Here is a 20,237-nt window from a genome sequence, read left to right on the forward strand (position 1 = left end):
GCCGCCGCCACCCACTTGCCACCGTTATCACCCACAACCGCGACCAACCGCCAACGCCACTCACCGCCGCCGCCCACCACCATCGTCGACGTCACCACTACCGTTACCACCAACCGCCGTTGCCGCCGCCACCCACCGCCACCTCTGTTGCCACCCACCACCAACGACCACCTTGCCACCACCACCACTCGTCGTCACCGCCGCACCGCCACTCGCCGCCACCACCACCACCACCACCTATAACCACCCACAATTACTACCACCGACCACCACCACTCACCGCTTATTTTATTACTCTGTTTTTCTTGCCTACCGAACAATACACAATAATAATTCATTCCATTCACACATGGTAACCAAACAAGACATGGAATGGTAATGATCCATTGCATTCTCTCGTCCATTCCATTACCTCGTCCATTTCATTCCTTCGTTCATTCCATTACCCCATACCAAACAGACGTTAATAGTCAATCTGCTATATCTAGGTGCCATTATTAGTAGGGTTTTTTACATATTAGTAGGTGCCATTATTAGTAAATCATAAAAGACTTAGACCATGTGTAGTGGAAGAGGAAAATAATGCCTCCACCCTAGGGCATTTTACGCCATGTTGTAACACTCTAGTTATTATTTTAAAGGTTTTCGTATAAATTACGAAAACCGACATGTATTTAGTGTTATGAATCCTTAGACAATTCCGAGTAAATTAAAACTTTTACAATTCATAAGCTAATCTATGAACGTGATTGGGTTCGTCGTTAAAATTTACAACGAGGCAAAGTGCGGAAGCATGAGTCTTTATGGTGTTCGGTTCTTCAGTTTGATCGTCTTCCGGCATCCCATAGTGTACCTACATTTCATAAACATGAAATGCTTAGTCATACAGGGTTTTAAACGTGTCTAAACGGGTTCGAGAAACAATTGATAACAAAATAACAATTTCAACCTGACCTCCACCGTAAATTACGGTGGCACCGTAATTTACGGTGGCCACTGGTTTTACATGCCCCTACCGTAAACCAGTAGGGGGCTACCGTAAGACTTTCATCTCCACCGTAAATTACGGTGGCACCGTAATTTACGGTGGCACCGTAATTTACGGTGGACTCTGCATCCAGCGTTTCCAATTTGCCGCAATTTTGACCCATTCATGTTTTTATCAAACGAAACATGTTTGTTTGATCCTTATTCTCATGGTAATCATAATTTCAATAATTCCTATCATATTAGGTTTAAGTCGCGGGTTCCTTACGTATCTTAAACCCATTTACGCTCCTATGCATATTTTGACCCGTTAAGGGTGTTTATGCATATTTTGATCATGAAACGCTCTCATTCATTTCTAGCATTATCATACAACATTTCTTATCAAGTGATCTTCCACCACAAACTTATTTGTGGTGGACTTAAGGGGGAAATCTAAATAATCCGAGTTTTTCTCGTCGGATTACTAAATTTACGACAAAGACTTGTATAGAGTCATTTGACCAAAGGTTTACATCTTTTGCGACTTAATACTTATTTCAATTACTTAGTTGATCGTAAAACTCGTTTCAAAACTACCTTTAAAGGTAGCTTGTCCAATTTAGCTTATAAGGGCGTTTTAGTCCGTTTAGCCAATCATTTACGATGAAGGGCTTTTGGAAGTATATTCGACCCGAAATCCCTCTTTTAACTTATGATTTTGTTTGAAAAGTCATTAAGCTTCCCAACGCAATGTTCACTATATTAAACATTTGGTTTACTTATCAAGTAACCAAATGTTTATTTTGACTTCTATTAGCACTCGTTGAACCACATATTTTAAATGAGGGTTACTCTGTTTCACATACCTGGCGCGGGTCAATATATCAACCCGTTTTTAATACCTTGCTTTTATAACCGCTAATCCATGGCGTTGCTAATACCCATTTCACATTTACTCCTGAAATAATATAACTCGACAATAATCATTAGTCGTTATTGTCAAGAGGTGATATCTTCACCTTTTGACCCGTTTGGTCTAAGTGACCGGTTAGGTTGACGAGATGGCATTTATTACCAACTCATCTATACGACTCGCTCCGGTTTACATCGTGCGGTCATTTCACCTATTGATCGTTCCCTAACGCTTCTTAGCCTATCATAGCTTACGTCATACGGTGCCATTCAAAATCAATAGTTATGGTCAACGCGTGACCAATTTTACCGTTTTACCCTTATTGTTTGTTTTGGTTTACCCTATAAGGCAACCATTCCAACGTTTCATTTTCCCTTTATCATAAAATAATCGAATTACTGATTTTAAGTCTTTTCTAAACCATCAACATGGTTTCTTGTCATGCTTGTCCAACTTGTTCCGTGCGTCTACACGCCGGAACATCATACCGCAATTATGTATTTATCTTATTCGTAACTAATACGATAAGAGGATATTCTAAAATACATGACTAGTGTAAGCCATACTTACCTCGCACCCGAATACGCTTTTTCTTCTCGTGCTTGATTCGTTTGACCGCTTCTTTCCCAAGCCTCCACCTAGCTTGTAGAGTGTCAAACTATTATTATAATCCGTTTTAGCCCATATTTCACGTAATTAGTCAAATTAGCCAATTACGCATTCTTTTCATAAAATCCTCTTTTCAACATTCATTCAGACATTTTAACAAACACCTTGTAGGCGAGATTTACAAGCATATTTTCTCTAATCATGTTCATCATTTTAATCAAGTTTTAGTATCAAAATCATGCCTCTATGTCTAGTGTACATGAACTACACCTAGAACTAGCATCACAACATCAAGGTTCATCCATTTAGCACCCTAATTCGAGTGTTCATCATATTTCTACAAAACCCATTTAACACATGATAGGGTAATTATCAAATCCCTAGTTTGGGCCTCAATTCGTCAAGTTTTCAACTAGGGTTTGTTTCTAACGAAGATTTCATCATAATAACACTTATATACATCAATATTCATTCCAGATTTTCGATTTTGATTGTTCATCAAAATCTCAAGGTATCACCAAATTACAAAATTTGACATACCTTTCGATCCTCTTGACTCGGTGATCGTTTATACGCGTTCATGCATTGATTTGGTCTTGAATTGATCCTCCAATTTGAAGGTATTGATCAAGCTAGGGCTTGGCTCCTTGGAGCCCCTCCTGGTCGTACGCACACACACACACACTCTTAGTGTGTGTTGTGTTTTATTTCTTGATTTAATTAAAACAAGTTTCTTCACTAGGCAACCCTAGTCCCCCATGTTTTATTTTGATCATTTGAAGCTACAACTCACTATTTATCACTTAGCCTCATACTAATAACTAGGTTAATTATCCCTAGTTAACTTAATAGGTTCGGGAAGTTATAACCCGTTATATTTTAAGTCCCGTTAACTCGGGCCTTTCATAACTTTATTGTCAAAAGCATTTATTCACTTCTTATCTAATATTAGGATTAATTATTTAAAATCCTAATATTTACCGGATAAGTTTCACCGCTAACGGTATTTTACCCGTCTTTTAGTGCTAACGGGGTTTGATTACCAAACCCGTTTTCGGGGTGTTACAAGTCTACCCCCCTTAAAGTGGTTTCGTCCTCGAAACCGGTTCTTACTTAATTTATCGAGTTCAACTCCATGTATTTGCTCTCGATAATCAATTAAGCATTTCTCATATCTTAACCGATTGCTAGTATTACCAGAAAAGTATGGTAATACTCTTTTGGTTATAAATCATCCATGTATCTTACATGACATAATGCGACTGAAAATAACGTAATCTCGTTATTTCCACTGGTTTAATTAACTTAGCGATATTCCTCGCTTTCATATCCTATCAAATTCTTTGTGAATCCGTTACTTTGACCCGTTTAAAGGTCTTTAGTGAAATATTTCACTTTTAGCAACAAATTCTTTTGTTTTCAAAATTTATCTATTCGGTTCAGCTATACCGATCCCACTGTTTTCGAGCAAACCAAATTTCTTGACTTGAATTGTTGACCTTAACTGGTCTCACTATCTAGACTTATTTGTCCAGTTTCTTTTTTTTTACCGCTTGCTTGGTCATATTGTGATTCTACTTCTCATTACATTTCTTGACCGTGATTGTGTTACATCATGTTTGATTTATATCAACCTTTCATTTTTGAGAATATCACCTTTCGAATATATCATCTTGCGCCCATCAGTGTCAAGACTTGTATCTTTCATGCTTACTATTTAAATTCCTATCAGAATTTATGTTTGTAAGAACATTATTTCTTACTAAAACCGAAGTTTTAGTTTTAGGATCTTTTCTTTATCTTGTGTCAATCATCCATACCGGGATATTGACAGTCCGTAATTTAATCCTTTACAGTCTTAGTTTTTATGCGGGGATTCTTAACTGATTTCCTTGCTTTATTCCATCTAACCCGTAGGTTTATCACTTAGCCTTGTGGGCTATTTTTGATTAGACATTCACCTCTTTAAGGCGAAGTCCTTATAACCTCTTTCTAATCATGACCCGTGGGTCGTTTTGGCCCCGTAGACCTTTTGCTCTAATTAATATCTCGTAGGTTATGATGATTCCGTAGATCATCCTTTATTCGAGTCTTCCTTCAAATGTGTATACATTTATATACGCATACGGCGTTAAGGCACCATGTTTTTGTTTAACATCATTTATTATCGTTTTGATATTATCTTTGACCTTGACCGTAGTCTAAGGTTACATTCGTTTCTTTTCGGGCACATTTTCCGACTTTATGATTTCTCACGTCATTTACGCGTCGGTTTATCTGATGCTCACCATTATCCAGTTTACATATATTCGTGTTTGATTATGTCCCATTGCCGGGCTCATTATTCTCTTGCAGTTAACACTACCTTTATCTGGCTAGTGCTCATTTGTGCCATTCGGCGTTATATTGTATTCAACATGTTTGACCTATTAATGTGAAATCCATCACTTATAAACAATCAACTTTATTCTTTATTCGACCCATTCGACTTCGAATAGTTGAACATATTTACTCACAATTTCTATATACGAGATTTTATAGTCATAACTCGTAATCCACGTTACTTTGATCTTTCAACCCGCGTTCACATCTCTTGGTTTACGCATGTGTTTAATTCTTACCCATCCACCGGGTGTTTTACCGAAATTGTTATTATTGCAACCCTCCCGGTATGCATTAAGACCTCGCTTCGGTTTTTATATTCTGACTTTATCTTTGAGTTCGACGTTTTACAAAAATGACCCGTTAAGGAACATATTTGCATTTTCCGGGTTCGAGTGTAAGTACACCCCCTCCCAATGCATATCTAACTCATCTTACATGTTTACATTCTCCGGGTTCGAGTGTAAGTATCACTCCCTCCCAATATTTGTCTAAATCGTTTTACATGCTTGATGTTTTCCCTTCACCCGGGCTCATTATCCTAATGTAATACGCCCCCGTCACTTGGTTGTGCGTTTACATTATTATCAAATATTTTGCTTATCTGATTCATTTGGGTACTTTTCAATTAGTCCCATTCACCCTGCCCTTACTACATCGGATGTAAACGTGTCCGCCATAAGAAGTTCATGGTATCATATGCCGCTACTTACTTGGCCAGAGTAAGCGATTAACACATGACACGCATGACCTTTTTACAGTTTTCACATCACGCCCTATGTAAGTAATACCTCTATCTGTTTTTCTTGGAAACAATATCCCGGATAGGTTTTCTATTCAGGTCTTTCCAAGTTTTCAATCTACATATGCAACTTTCAATTTCTACATATCTGTTGCATATTACTATTTATGCAATGATTTAAAACGTGCACCTGATAATGCTTGCCCTAACGGGCTTCTCTTGCCATTAGCCTTGTTCGCGGTCGTTACGCGATTTAGTTCTTGATGGGCATGTTCCTCTTGTCATGCCTCGGACTGCTCCTCTATTACATCTTGCATTTGTTTAACCTTTGCCATCTTTAAATGTAAGTGTCCTTCAATCAAGACATTCACAAAGTTAGTAATGTCAACTTTACTAAATGCCCGTATCATAGTACAAGGCTTTTGTACTATATGTGTCAACGCACGAAATGTTGTTAACCATTTCTATCATTTAATTTGGGGTAACGTGTATTTCACGATAACCCTATGTGTTGTTTACAACACTTTAATACGCTAAACGATTAACATACATACGCTTACCGGATTTGCGATCAAGCCTCGAACCGAACACACCCTACTCTTTAACCATGAGCTCTGATTACTAACTTGTAACACTCTAGTTATTATTTTAAAGGTTTTCGTATAAATTACGAAAACCGACATGTATTTAGTGTTATGAATCCTTAGACAATTCCGAGTAAATTAAAACTTTTACAATTCATAAGCTAATCTATGAATGTGATTGGGTTCGTCGTTAAAATTTACAACGAGGCAAAGTGCGGAAGCATGAGTCTTTATGGTGTTCGGTTCTTCAGTTTGATCGTCTTCCGGCATCCCATAGTGTACCTACATTTCATAAACATGAAATGCTTAGTCATACAGGGTTTTAAACGTGTCTAAACGGGTTCGAGAAACAATTGATAACAAAATAACAATTTCAACCTGACCTCCACCGTAAATTACGGTGGCACCGTAATTTACGGTGGCCACTGGTTTTACATGCCCCTACCGTAAACCAGTAGGGGGCTACCGTAAGACTTTCATCTCCACCGTAAATTACGGTGGCACCGTAATTTACGGTGGACTCTGCATCCAGCTTTTCCAATTTGCCGCAATTTTGACCCATTCATGTTTTTATCAAACGAAACATGTTTGTTTGATCCTTATTCTCATGGTAATCATAATTTCAATAATTCCTATCATATTAGGTTTAAGTCGCGGGTTCCTTACGTATCTTAAACCCATTTACGCTCCTATGCATATTTTGACCCGTTAAGGGTGTTTATGCATATTTTGATCATGAAACGCTCTCATTCATTTCTAGCATTATCATACAACATTTCTTATCAAGTGATCTTCCACCACAAACTTATTTGTGGTGGACTTAAGGGGGAAATCTAAATAATCCGAGTTTTTCTCGCCGGATTACTAAATTTACGACAAAGACTTGTATAGAGTCATTTGACCAAAGGTTTACATCTTTTGCGACTTAATACTTATTTCAATTACTTAGTTGATCGTAAAACTCGTTTCAAAACTACCTTTAAAGGTAGCTTGTCCAATTTAGCTTATAAGGGCGTTTTAGTCCGTTTAGCCAATCAATTTACGATGAAGGGCTTTTGGAAGTATATTCGACCCGAAATCCCTCTTTTAACTTATGATTTTGTTTGAAAAGTCATTAAGCTTCCCAACGCAATGTTCACTATATTAAACATTTGGTTTACTTATCAAGTAACCAAATGCTTATTTTGACTTCTATTAGCACTCGTTGAACCACATATTTTAAATGAGGGTTACTCTGTTTCACATACCTGGCGCGGGTCAATATATCAACCCGTTTTTAATACCTTGCTTTTATAACCGCTAATCCATGGCGTTGCTAATACCCATTTCACATTTACTCCTGAAATAATATAACTCGACAATAATCATTAGTCGTTATTGTCAAGAGGTGATATCTTCACCTTTTGACCCGTTTGGTCTAAGTGACCGGTTAGGTTGACGAGATGGCATTTATTACCAACTCATCTATACGACTCGCTCCGGTTTACATCGTGCGGTCATTTCACCTATTGATCGTTCCCTAACGCTTCTTAGCCTATCATAGCTTACGTCATACGGTGCCATTCAAAATCAATAGTTATGGTCAACGCGTGACCAATTTTACCGTTTTACCCTTATTGTTTGTTTTGGTTTACCCTATAAGGCAACCATTCCAACGTTTCATTTTCCCTTTATCATAAAATAATCGAATTACTGATTTTAAGTCTTTTCTAAACCATCAACATGGTTTCTTGTCATGCTTGTCCAACTTGTTCCGTGCGTCTACACGCCGGAACATCATACCGCAATTATGTATTTATCTTATTCGTAACTAATACGATAAGAGGATATTCTAAAATACATGACTAGTGTAAGCCATACTTACCTCGCACCCGAATACGCTTTTTCTTCTCGTGCTTGATTCGTTTGACCGCTTCTTTCCCAAGCCTCCACCTAGCTTGTAGAGTGTCAAACTATTATTATAATCCGTTTTAGCCCATATTTCACGTAATTAGTCAAATTAGCCAATTACGCATTCTTTTCATAAAATCCTCTTTTCAACATTCATTCAGGCATTTTAACAAACACCTTGTAGGCGAGATTTACAAGCATATTTTCTCTAATCATGTTCATCATTTTAATCAAGTTTTAGTATCAAAATCATGCCCCTATGTCTAGTGTACATGAACTACACCTAGAACTAGCATCACAACATCAAGGTTCATCCATTTAGCACCCTAATTCGAGTGTTCATCATATTTCTACAAAACCCATTTAACACATGATAGGGTAATTATCAAATCCCTAGTTTGGGCCTCAATTCGTCAAGTTTTCAACTAGGGTTTGTTTCTAACGAAGATTTCATCATAATAACACTTATATACATCAATATTCATTCCAGATTTTCGATTTTGATTGTTCATCAAAATCTCAAGGTATCACCAAATTACAAAATTTGACATACCTTTCGATCCTCTTGACTCGGTGATCGTTTATACGCGTTCATGCATTGATTTGGTCTTGAATTGATCCTCCAATTTGAAGGTATTGATCAAGCTAGGGCTTGGCTCCTTGGAGCCCCTCCTGGTCGTACGCACACACACACACACTCTTAGTGTGTGTTGTGTTTTATTTCTTGATTTAATTAAAACAAGTTTCTTCACTAGGCAACCCTAGTCCCCCATGTTTTATTTTGATCATTTGAAGCTACAACTCACTATTTATCACTTAGCCTCATACTAATAACTAGGTTAATTATCCCTAGTTAACTTAATAGGTTCGGGAAGTTATAACCCGTTATATTTTAAGTCCCGTTAACTCGGGCCTTTCATAACTTTATTGTCAAAAGCATTTATTCACTTCTTATCTAATATTAGGATTAATTATTTAAAATCCTAATATTTACCGGATAAGTTTCACCGCTAACGGTATTTTACCCGTCTTTTAGTGCTAACGGGGTTTGATTACCAAACCCGTTTTCGGGGTGTTACACATGTGGCGGTCCAGGCAGCAAAGGGGCATTATTGGGCGTTTTCTAAAATGGATGTAGTGGGGATGGGACATTATTGGGCATTATTGGGGCATTAAATAAAATAAAAAAAATTAAGAAAAAATCTTATTGGATAAGGAGAAAGTGGCTGAAAGATGATTGGACAAGGAGTATTGTGCATGGCGTTTTTAAAACCACGCCAATGGGGCTTTTTTTGAATTCTTTTTTTTTTTAAATAACGCCCTATGTAATGGTAAATGGGCGTTTTTTGGGCGTTTTTTTTTTATTTTTTTTAAAAAAACGCCCCACTACACATGGTCTTAAGAGTTGTTTGTTTATCTCTTAATGAGACTCTTAATGGTTCAGACCTCTTACTAGTTCAACACTTAATGGTTCAGACTGTTTGTTTCGCGAGCAGATGTCTGAATGGTTCAGACCTTTGCCTTTGAATGGTTAAACATTATACTGAGTCTGAATGGTTAAGACCTCTAATATGAATTGGTCAAACGTTTGCCTCTGAACGATTAAACATTATACTGGCTCTTAATGGTTCAGAACTCTTACTGATTCAACACTTAACCATTCAGAAGTTGTCAAACAGCCCCTTAATAAACATAAAAAGCTTAAGTAAAGAAGTAAATCATCAAAGCAAAACATTTAATCTTTTCAAAACAGTATAACCCCACAAATTCTGTATTCATATTAAATAAATCACAATGAAAGAAAGATAGTTTCTGTTTAAGAAAGAAATAATAATTGACTTTCTTCTAATAATAATGACATGTAAATTTCCACTTGCCCCAATCATTGTCAGTATCCACGTTCAAATAACATACCAAAAGAAATAATACAATTAGTTATGATTTGATTTTATTAAAGAGTAAAATGTCATTTTTGTCTTTGTAGTTTGGTTAGTTTTGTGATTTTCGTCTAAAGGTTTGTTTTTTCGCATCTGAATTTAAAATTTTAAAATCTTGTCAGTTTCATCCGGCTTGTGAACTTCATCATTCTCCGTTAAGCAGGGATATTTCCGTCATTTTGGTTAACTTAAAAGCTTTATGTACGAGCATTTAACATAATGTACATGTATTCAAACAATCGAATTGCCTTTTAAGTCCACAAAAAGACGAAAATATCCATGACTTAACGGAGAAAAAAGGATGGAGTTAACGAGCCAAATGAAAAATGACAAGATTTCAAACCTTTTGGATCCATATGCGAAAAAAACAAACCTTTAGACGAAAGTCGCAAAACTGACCAAACCTCAGAGATGAAAATGACATTTTACTCTCGATTAAATTTACAATAATTACAAAAGGTAAATAAATCCCAACATACGTATGTTCTCTTATGTAATACAATCAAGGGTCGAAAATGTCATCGTTGAGTAGTGTCACCAAGGATGGGAATGATGTCGTTGGCCTTAAGAATACATAGAAACCGTTCAATTTTAACAGCTTTAAAATGGTGATAGCCGGCCCTGGGGGTGGGCGGGGAGGACCACCGGCCAGAGCCTAATATTTCAAGGGCACTTTATTTTATGAAAAACCCGATATGTATATGTAATATATATTTTTTAATAAGATATACTCATACAAACACCAACATAGGCCAGACCCACTTACAAAACTATTCTTATGGTTTAAATTAGTTATTAGCTCATTGACATTAGGTCTAGACCTTTAGTGAGCACAATACCCAATTTCGTTAAGGCGTAAGGCACGTTTTTTCAAACTCGAACATGTAAGAATAAATAAATAATATATTTATTTATATATGGCCATTATAATCATTTACCTTATATGGATCAAAATATATAACAATCCATTAAATAATTAGTTGGTAATTGTTGATGGGCCTTATTACCATTATTAACTAATTGGGTTTCCTCCTGGATGCATATATAAGGAGACTTATTTTGAGGTTCTAAGGTTAGACTCATAACCTAATTACTCATAACATCAAATCGACCTCCATCTCCATAACCGAACTCCCTTATTCGGTTTCTTCATCACCATCATTAGATTGCACCCTAAGGAGGAACCAGACCAAACTGACAACTATGTCAAACACTGTTACTACATCTTCATCTGGATTCTCTGCTGGCTTGTGCTGATGCAATCAGGTATGTTTTTCATGTTTTCCTTCATGTATAAACAGAACTGAACCAACATGTGGTATCAGAGCATATGTTGATTAGTCAGTTCTGTTTTCGTATCCATAATTCTGGGATTGAAACTTGGAAAACGGAATTTTGAAACCTTATGAATCATAACAGCCGGTTTCGAGTCGGCCTTGTCCACTCGAGATCATAGTTTTCGGATAAAAGCTTAATCATATGTTTATTCGAAATTAACTGGTTTATGTTTTAGCCGAAATCTGTTTAGAAAATTATTAATTTTCAGGTTTCGGGTTCCAGAATTTTATGTTTTACTTTTTTAGGGTTCATCACTTGTTCTTAGAAAATTCGAAAATTCTATTATGTTTTGGAATATGATTCGGATTATTAAGTGTTTTTCCTGTTTTTGATTTGTTTTGTCCTCTAAAGATTTCGAAAAACTGTTATTAGATAAACAGATTATGATTTTGAAATATTTGATAAAATTAAATCTTTATTAAAACAGGAAACACTATCATAAAATCCCTTAGATTTCGAATTTTCGGTTATGATATCACAATTAACAGCTGTTGACGAGGTTGCTACTCGCAACCATGAGGTTGCTACTCGAGACCATGAGGTTGCTACTCGCAACCATGAGGTTGCTACTCGAGACCATGAGGTTGCTACTCGAGACCATGAGGTTGCTACTCGCAACCATGAGGTTGCTACTCGAGACCATGAGGTTGCTGCTCGAGACCATGAGGTTGCGACTCGCAACCATAACGTCATTAGTCGAGACCGTAGTTGCGACTCGCAACCATAACGTCATTAGTCGAGACCGTAGTTGCGACTCGCAACCATAACGTCATTAGTCGAGACCGTAGTTGCGACTCGCAACCATAACGTCATTAGTCGAGACCGTAGTTGCGACTCGCAACCATAACGTCATTAGTCGAGACCGTAGTTCGATCCGCGCTAACGGGTGGTTTGCTATTAAATGATTGGTTTTTGTAATTATTTAGTTAATTAATGAGGATCAAAGAATGATTTACAAAACCAAAATGGCTTAACTTGAATGAGCTTTTGATGTATCACTTCTGGCCAAAGCTGATTTGATGCATCTATTTATTGTTCAAGTATTATAAAAGCTATGTTGAGTATGCATTACAAACGTGAAATGTCTTAATTCTGGCCAAAGCTGATTTAATTCATTTATGTTTAGCATGCTTGACAAGTGCATAACTAAAGTGATTGTCTCATTTCTGGCCAAAGCTGATTTGTCACGATTACTTTGCACACATGCTTAAATGATTACACTTCTGGCCAAAGCTGATTTGTCTTCGTTTAAGTAGAATTTTAAATAAGTCTATTATTTTGATGTTAATAATAGACATATCACAACCTCTTCACACAATGATCCTTATATTAATGATCCTTAATTAATTTTTATGATCATTTCGTCTGTTTTTTTTAAGTACCCATAATTTTACTCACTATAATTTACTTCTACATATATCTCATCCACTCTAATTCCTAAACCCAAAATGTTTGTTTATTTAAAGTTTCTATTGGAATTAGCTCTTAAATTAAATCCTTGATTATTTCTTAAGACACAATAATCCTATTGCTCTCTTCTGATAAAGATTATAAAGAAGAAAATTAGAGCATGATGATCAGGACAAATCGAACATGATGTCTCTTATGATAATCAAGAACTCTCTAACATAATGCTATCACTAAAGTTATTCCAGATTAAGATTTTCCTAAGGCTAATCTCTTATATGTGGAATAATCACTAGAACTCCTAAGGTGCATGTCTTCATTTAAAATTATAAATTATAAGGTTAAGTGGTATATGTGAATATATTATAATGTACAATACCATGACCCATAAAGTTAAGGGCTTACGCATGGAAATAAGTACATTTTCCAGTACATTACATACTAAGTTTTCATTTGTACAATTTGATGCATTATAAATCAGCTATAACACTCAAAAGTACCAAAGTATAATGAGTGTGTTGATAAGCAACATATGTACAAAGAAATAAATGTTTGAAACTGGAAAATAAGATGTTATTCACCTTACAACCACTAAAACCTTAAGAGAGGATTGTTCTAAGGTCCATAGACAAATTATAAGTGCTAATCCCAACGTTAAGGTTCTTCAAGGGAAAAATCTCACTGCATTATTATGTCATTAGACTAGGCATAAGCAACGAGACTATCCATTATTCTAAAGAACAGTTGGATAAATTAATTAGATAGTAACTTCCTAATGATATTTAAGTCTGATAATTTTTAATATTCCAATTAACACATGATTAGTTGACTCTAGTTCCATACGTTTCCTTACCAGAACTCGACAAATAACTAACACGAGAGTTAGTGACAAAACTTAAATGTTAAGGCTATAAGAGCCATAATAAGCAGTCTTCAAACAACGCTTTTCGATACCTGATATATTCTGATTAATCAGAATATAGTATCATAATTAAGCAAAGATATGAAGATTGTGAGGTTTGCATAGTCAACATAAAGTCACACTTACTGTAAACTCTCATTTTATTTGTTCTAAATATCTGGATAGAAACATTACTAAGATGAAACTAGATGATGCCTTACTTTTCACAACTTTTGTCATCATGCAAATGATAATTTGACAAAAGGAAAATGAGACTTATAAATTTCATCCATTAGAACCAAAATTCATGAGAAATCATAACATGGTTAATGAGGATGATTTTTTCATCTAATCTCATTTTAAGTGATTTTAAATCATGACGTTAAAGCCCTAAAATATGACTTGGCTTAAGGAATAAGCATGGGTCCATCATAAGTCATTCATTGACATTCGTGGAACTTATTCCAAATGGAATATTCAGACATAATTCATTTATCATTTGAAAGACTATCAACTTGTATCTAAATTTTGTCGCATATGGCCCACGGTCTTAGAAGAACTCTATTCATATATGTAGTTAATCAGATTTCTATTAAATATGTCCCTAAAGTTTCTTATGATATCTGGACATTAAAGAAATCAAATAAAGTCTAACGTATATGTGATAGGTTCCCACGTCACGTAGCTCATTGAAACTTCTCTTGTAGCATTCTAGAGATATTAAAGATCAGTGGGAGCATTAAGTGTCTTAATAATAACTTGCAATAGTTGCAAGAGGTGGGGAGTGAAAATTTTAAATTTACACCTCTTGTACAAGACATCGCTCCATCACGACACTGTTCTATCAAACCTTATCTCCTTAAATCTAATGCTACTCTTACAAAAGTTTCATTGTTGCCTAATTGTGTGCGCACTTAGATTTCTTACCTAAAATAACATAATCCTCAACAAGAGAAACTACAACGACTAACGTCATTAACTTGTTTCTCTATTAGAATTTGTTGGTCGTTACATATTGACCCTAAGCATGCTGAGTTCCTAAAGATTTCTAAGGTTAGTGGGAGCAGTCAAAGTCCTTATTATGATTTGCAAGGAATACAAGAGGCGGGGGGAAGAATGTCATTAAATTTCACTCCAGATTTAACTCCGATTACACCTCTTGTACACCATACTGCACCAACTCTTACAAACTTAGAATCCTGAAAATGATAGTAACCTAACCAAGAGCTAATCCATAAAACTGAAACTTCTAATGAACCCAATAATCAACTCAGGAGGTCATCTAGGTTTAAAAGCCTACTAACTTTGATGATTACATAACCTCCCTAATTGAAGTTGAAATGGATTTTGGAAAAGTTTACTGATCTTATCTCTTAAAATTAAGCCATTAGTGTCAATCAATCCTCTGAATGAAATAAAACTGTTTTCTAGTAAAACTGATTTTATGTGTTCTTATAACGTTTGGGATTTGATTGAATTACCTAAGAGTGTTCATAACTAAATCAAATCCTAATATAAGCGTTAAGACACAAAGAGGCATGATTGGTTGTCAAAGGTTGTACTCAGGAAGAGATAAATTATTAAAGAATCTTTATTACATATCTAACAAAAGATTTCTTTAAGGATCATCACTGTTTTAGTAGCTTATAATAGTTTTAAGCTACATTAGATGAACATTAAAACGATTTTCCCTAACAAATGGCTGGCATATTTACATGTTCATAAAACAACCTGAAAGTTCCAAACTGAAGGTTAAAGAACACTTTATTTGTAAGCCAATAAAATCCATGTATGGGTTAATGCAAACATCATAATATGATGAAAAGCTAACGTAATTATTTTCATCAAGAATCAAGTGGATTAATGTACCTACCTCAAGATGAGAGGGAGCAACTAAGATAAATTTGTCTATATAGATGATATTCTTTTGACAAGTATATGTTACATAAGTCAAAGCATTGTTAACACAAACTTTGATATAATAAATCTCAGAGATATCTCTTACGTGATTGATATCATAACATACTGAGATAGACCCAATGGGATATTAGTTCCGTTCCATAAATTTAACCTTAAATGGGTCCTCACACATGTAACAAACAATTTTGCTCTCCTTTAGAGGATAATAGGATAAATGAGATTATTTCCTTATGCTTCATTAATTGGAAGCCTTATGTAAGTTTAAGTCTATACTCGTTTAGATATTACTCACATTGCAACACACTAGATATGTCTAGATTAATGTGTAGCATCTAATTGAGTATTACAATATCTTTAAAAGAAGCGAGAGACTACAATTTAAAGAAGAAGTGAGAATTAAAACCGGTTTATTACTCTAACTTTGAGATATTCAAAGATGACAAAATGTAGTTTCGGGTATATCTTTATGTCAGCAGACAAAACTATCTCATGGAAGAGTCATAATGCACTAATATCAACAACGTAAGTTATAACGACATAATATAGTCACTAAATGTTGTTGGAAATTTATCAGTGGACTCATAAGTTTATTAACTCCATATAATGTTTTTTGAAGACTTAGTGTGATAAAGTCAGCTACCATAACTCCTTGAACAGTAACAGTTCAAGAGGTGCTGCATTAAGTTTCGATACGCAATTAATTATTCGTTTATGAACGAATTGAGGAAACTAAGTTTTGTATCGAATACATTCATGATATGCTTAAGGATCCTATAACTGAAGGGCTATTACCCATAAGTCTTACTAGGAGAGCTCATATACGGGTATTAATTAATGGCCATGTGCAATTGCATATCGTACTATGAATGACTAAGTATTAGTTAATTTTCCTCATCAGTTTGATTTTGTATGTCTCTAAGAATATGTCAAGCTAGCATAATTGGCATATAGACAAATAAAGTTACAAAACAAACAAAGGGCTTATGCGTATTTTGATCATAACGATTAAGTTTTAAATTAAGGCTATAGTATGATTAATGGGGGTCCTGAGTCGCATAATGATTCAACGGCTGTATTTTTCTGCTATAGTACTTGTTTAAGGCTAAAATGAGTGTTAACTCCTGATCAGGCTTATCTAATACTCATAGTAAATGATTACTCGGCCAAGTGGGAGAATGTAAGAATAAATAAATAATATATTTATTTATATATGGCCATTATAATCATTTACCTTATATGGATCAAAATATATAACAATCCATTAAATAATTAGTTGGTAATTGTTGATGGGCCTTATTACCATTATTAACTAATTGGGTTTCCTCCTGGATGCATATATAAGGAGACTTATTTTGAGGTTCTAAGGTTAGACTCATAACCTAATTACTCATAACATCAAATCGACCTCCATCTCCATAACCGAACTCCCTTATTCGGTTTCTTCATCACCATCATTAGATTGCACCCTAAGGAGGAACCAGACCAAACTGACAACTATGTCAAACACTGTTACTACATCTTCATCTGGATTCTCTGCTGGCTTGTGCTGATGCAATCAGGTATGTTTTTCATGTTTTCCTTCATGTATAAACAGACCTGAACCAACAGAACAGGGTACACGAATTCTCAGAGCCGACCCTGGGTGATACACATGCTCGCAGAAAGCATGATTCTGTACATTGAAATAAGGCTAGCACTTAGCATGCTCTTTCATAGAAGAATGTTGCTAAAAGGGTTATAGAAGAACAATAATAAGAAATAACAAATAGACAACATGCATGACTTATGATTTACATATGCATGCGTTCTGCTGGTTTACATGGACTACCTTCTAAGCATACTCTTTTGTTTTTATATTATTTTATTAACGTATGTAATTAATCAGATGACGACTACCCTTAAATTAAGGTAGTTGGGACAGGGCATTAGGGGTGTTAAAGAAAAAATGGAAACCAAATAAAAATACTAAATTGAACCGTAACCGAAAAACCGATCTGAATAAAAAATTTGAATTCTGGTTCCATTATTTTTTTTTGGATAACTGAATAAACCGTTAATTTAATTAATTATTAAATAAAATAATAGTATTTAATGAACCATATAAAAATTATTAGATCAAATACTATTCTAAAGCAGAACTCATAATAAAGCTGACTTGTAATGTAATTTAGTTGATGACTTGATGCTCAGAACATAAACATGAATATAAATTAGGAAAAAACGTACTACTACTTAAGATCAATTCGGTTGAATTTGGTTTGTTTAGTTTTAACCGAAACCAAACCGAATTGAATTTGGTTGGATTTGGTTTGGTTTGGTTTGGTTTGGTTTGCATATTCCTAATTTGGTTTTAATTCGGAGTACAAAATTTTAAAAACCGGATAAACCGAACCAAATAAACTGAATAAATCGTAAACCAAACCGATAAACACCCCTACAAAACATAAGATAGACACTGACTCAGATTCTCAATAAAATAAGGGGGCTATTAAACGTATCCCCCACTCGTTACTTTTTATACCCCCTTTCCATAAAATCACTTTTAAACTTGTCATATTTACCCCCTAAACAAGTCATATTTTTTTGAAGTATTCTTTTTTGTTACAAAACAAATTCAAAAGTGTAAAAATATATTATAGACATTTTAAAAAAAAATGTTTATTTAAAAAAACCATATTTTTAAAAGGTTTTCAGATATTTTTTACAGTCTCTCAAATAGTATTTTGATTATGTTTTCTTTTATTGAACATCTTTACAAATTACTAATAACGTTTTTCATATAAAAACAATAATAAAAAAAGTTTTGAATTTTATTTTTGAAAAAAAGTCTAAATTCTATTTTTCCTCGTCTAGTATTTTAAATGTCTTATATTTATTATTTTTAATATTTTAAAATGTTTTTTTTTGGAATGACTTGAAGTGGGTATCTGATGCGTGGTCGAAAACCGATGATTATTCGTAATTAAGTTTATGTTTTTACGTGACTTTTGGTTTCGAATGACCTACTTTTGATTACAAAAAAAGTCCACATATATTTTTGAAATCAACCAGTTTGATATATTTTTTAAATGAAGAAGAGAAAAATATTTGTGAATCAACCCTATCCATTTGTTTTGCTTTAGAAAAGTGTTCACTTCGATCCAAGTCTTAAACTGGTTTTAACTTGTTTATAACATATTCTTTACACTAATTAAATTTGAATTTATATAGATTGTTAATTTATAGTTTGATAAAATAATTTTATCTATTGTTTATTTGTTCACTTACATACCTGTAAACGCTATTTTAAAAGATTTTTTTTTTACTTTTTTGATAAATAAAAATTGTTAATTATTTTATAAACACGTCAAAAGTATTAAAAAAATATAAAAGTAAGACCTTTAAAATACAAACTAGACGAGGAAAAAACATAATATAGACTTTTTTCAAAAAGAAAGTTCAAAACCTTTTTTATTATTTTTATAAGAAAAAATGTTATTATTTATTTGTAAATATGTTTAATAAAAAAACATAATCAAAATACTATTTGAGAAAGTGTCTTTAGAAACAATATATGAAAACTTTTAAAAAATATGATTTAAATAAAAATTAAAAATTAAATATTTAAAAAATGTCAGTAATCTTTTTTTACACTTTTGAATTTGTTTTGTAACAAAAAGAATATTTTTTAAAATGATGATTTGTATAGGGGGTAAATAGTAAAAGTTTTAATGTGATTTTATAGAAAAAGGATATAAAAAGTAACAAAAGGGGGTATATTTAGCATACCCCTAAAATAATCATATCCCTCCAAAAGAGTATTTTTGGAATACACATGAACTTCGTCGGTCAACGGTCAAAAACATTGCATTTAGTATATACGAGTTTTTTTTTTTTTCTCACAAGAACAATATATTAATCTAGAGGTGGAAATCATGTTGTGTTGGTAGTTTGAACTGAAGAAGCAAAAAGCTTTATTTATTTGTCTTATAAGTACATCAACTCTAACATGAATACAATTATAATCGTGTAACTGGAACATGATTATCTATCTATCTAAGCGAGTCAAATAAGTTGACTAACTGTAAATAGGATGACAGGTTGTGATAAATTTTGGGCTAAATTGCAGTTTTCATCCTTAATATTTCAGTGTTTCGACAGGCGCTGTCTTTTAAGTTTAAAAATTACACTGTATATCCTTTATGTTTGCAACTAGTAACGGGCGTTGTCCTTTCTCATAAACCCAGTTATCTTTACTGTTAAAACCCCTTGTCTCTCTCAACTTCAAACATGAGGGACCTTTTATGTAAAAAAGTGAAACATTCAAAAACAAAACAAAACAAAAGCATCAGCCGCCATCTTCTACGTTTATCCGGTCGGCAATTTCGCCGGATTCCGGCAACTCCGGAACCCCATTTCTACGTTTTTTCGGTCCGTTTCTTTCGCGATAAACACCATCTCCATCTTATAACAACTTAACAACGAAGTTTCAGCATGTATTTTCACTACAATTATATCTAATTCTTCATAGATCTGTTTCGACTGTGGATGTGATTGATCACCAGGAAGAAATGAGTGAACTTGATTGTTGAGCTCAACATTACTAACTCCAGGCTCCTTTTTCACTCAGTTGACTTTCATGATTGACCGAATTGTCGTCACGTCT

At 34.3% G+C, this 20,237-nt stretch overlaps 2 long non-coding RNA genes across 2 annotated transcripts; both read right to left on the reverse strand.

Annotated features, from left to right (window-relative positions):
- Nucleotides 1-669: 669 nt before the first annotated feature.
- Nucleotides 670-3,390, reverse strand: LOC110913112. Its single transcript, XR_002578376.2, has 4 exons — nt 3,032-3,390; nt 2,453-2,520; nt 1,836-1,927; nt 670-853 (listed from the first exon to the last, which is right to left on the reverse strand). It is a non-coding gene; the product is annotated as an uncharacterized LOC110913112 (long non-coding RNA).
- A 2,993-nt stretch (nt 3,391-6,383) lies between these two features.
- LOC110913111 lies at nt 6,384-9,001 on the reverse strand. The gene is made up of 4 exons (XR_002578375.2): nt 8,643-9,001; nt 8,064-8,131; nt 7,447-7,538; nt 6,384-6,481 (listed from the first exon to the last, which is right to left on the reverse strand). It is a non-coding gene; the product is annotated as an uncharacterized LOC110913111 (long non-coding RNA).
- Between the last annotated feature and the right edge of the window lie 11,236 nt (nt 9,002-20,237).

This window comes from Helianthus annuus, chromosome 15 (assembly GCF_002127325.2).
Source record: "Helianthus annuus cultivar XRQ/B chromosome 15, HanXRQr2.0-SUNRISE, whole genome shotgun sequence".
NCBI classification, from domain to species: Eukaryota; Viridiplantae; Streptophyta; class Magnoliopsida; order Asterales; family Asteraceae; genus Helianthus; species Helianthus annuus.